The 2011-nt window shown below is 40.5% G+C and overlaps 1 non-coding gene across 1 annotated transcript; it reads right to left on the reverse strand.

The window, feature by feature from the left end:
* Positions 1 to 940: 940 nt before the first annotated feature.
* Positions 941 to 1047, reverse strand: LOC142177837 (small nucleolar RNA R71). The gene has a single exon (XR_012706384.1). It is a non-coding gene; the product is annotated as a small nucleolar RNA R71 (small nucleolar RNA).
* Between the last annotated feature and the right edge of the window lie 964 nt (positions 1048 to 2011).

Genomic DNA, 2011 nt, shown 5'->3' on the forward strand with positions numbered 1-2011 from the left:
ATATTAATTTTCCTGGATAATAATCAACTGGAGATTATTCAAATAATGTTTAATCCCAATCCCTGTGGAGACGATAATTAATCTATACTATCTTTCACTAGCGAGTATAATTTAAGTGTTTGTTTTGCGCTCGTCAAATTTTGGCGTCATTGACGGGGATTGGCAATCGATAGGGTTAAAAATAATTTCTAGTACTAATTCAGGAACTAATTTTTACTTTAGTGTATTCACATTTTTCTCACTTGCACACAGGGTACAAATTTTGATTTCTCTGGTGTATGACTCGATCCTCTTCAACAGAAGTGATACCATATGAACCATAGTTAGAAAAACACCTGCGACATCTGAGAAAAGAAAGAGAATTAACAATATTTTTTTTGGGACAAACTTCAACTCAAGATACTATTGCAAATGAAGACAATGAAGGAGTAGACTTAGCTGCAGGGGAGGCAGCACAATAAGAAACTGCACGGAGGATTGTAGACGAAAGAATCGAACTCAATGGGGTCGAAGATTCAATCTAAACCGACCTTTGACCGAAGACCAGTTCAAGAATGCAGCAACCCGACCTGGAAGATCATTGGGTGACTATGCTAGGCCCGTATATAATCAAGGAATGTCAAGTGTCAAACCCCCACCCATAGCAGCAAACAACTTCAAATTGAAGCAAGGCTTGCTTCAAACTATCCAAAATAATTGCACTTTGAGAGGGAAGATGAACGAAGATTCTAATACTCACTTGATGGACTTCGACAATATAATGAACACCTTTCAATACAATGGAGTATCAAAGGATGATGTCTACTTAAGGGAATTCCCCTCTTCAATGAAAGATGACACGAAGCAATGGCTTCGCAGCCTACCCGCAGGTTCTATAAGGACATGGAAAGATATGACCAAGAAGTTTCTTGACAAATACTTCTCGATTGCAAAAACAGGAAAGTTCAGAAGGGAAATCCATAATTTCTGCTAGAAGGAGATAGAAATGGTTTTTGATGCTTGGGAACAATTCAAGGAGATAGTCAGGAAATGTCAGCACAATGGAATTGATTTGTGGATACAACTCCAGAATTTTTGGGATGGACTGACACCGTCCTCGCGACGCACTCTATATACTGCATGTGGAGGTCCACTAATGAAGAAAACGCCTGGGGAGGTTGTCTTAATCCTCGATGAATCTAAGGATGCTAATCAGTGGGGCTGAGAGTAATGATAGAAGAAAATCAGTTGGGGTTTACCAGGTGGACTCTAACACATCCATGCAAGCCTAGGTAGACACCATGGCTAAGGAGTTAAGAAAGCTGACATTAGCTAAGGTACAAAGTGAGCTGCAAACAGCGTGTGACTTCTGTGGATTGGGACACCCTACACACGAGTGTCAAGCATCAGCTGACGAAGTCAACACAACGGGGAACTTTAATAGAGGAAACTACCAATGTAGGAACTACTATAATGCTATGGGTCAAAGACATCCAGGTTTTTCGTGGAATTCACCTAGTGGAAGCCTTAATTAATGGTAGCATAATAATCCCAAACCTCACGGTCAAGGACCACCAGGTTTGAAAAAATAGCATAGGCAGCAATACCAGCCACAACAACCAAATTAGTCTAGTATGGAAGATCTTATGAAGTCATTCATCAACAAATCAGATGAAAATTTTGTAACCCGGGGGACAACCATTTGAGAGCAGGGCACGACCATCCGTAATTTAGAAAGACAATTGGAACAAATTGCAAATATGTTATCTGAGAGGACTCCTAGGAACTTGCCCTCTGACACTGAAAAGAACCCAAAAGAAATAATCAAAGTTGTATCTCTGAGAAGTGGTAAAACATTAGTTGATCCAGTGGTGAAAGCTAGACTCGAGATGGTGAGCAAGCAGGCGGAGACACCAGTGGAGAAAAACGGTAAAGAGCAGAAAGGACAGAGTAATGGGGTAAAAAGGGAGAATGAAGAATGTAGACATATACCAGCTATGTCATTCCCCCAAAAGATAACGCGGGAAAAACT

Source organism: Nicotiana tabacum, chromosome 23 (genome assembly GCF_000715075.1).
Source record: "Nicotiana tabacum cultivar K326 chromosome 23, ASM71507v2, whole genome shotgun sequence".
Lineage (NCBI taxonomy): Eukaryota > Viridiplantae > Streptophyta > Magnoliopsida > Solanales > Solanaceae > Nicotiana > Nicotiana tabacum.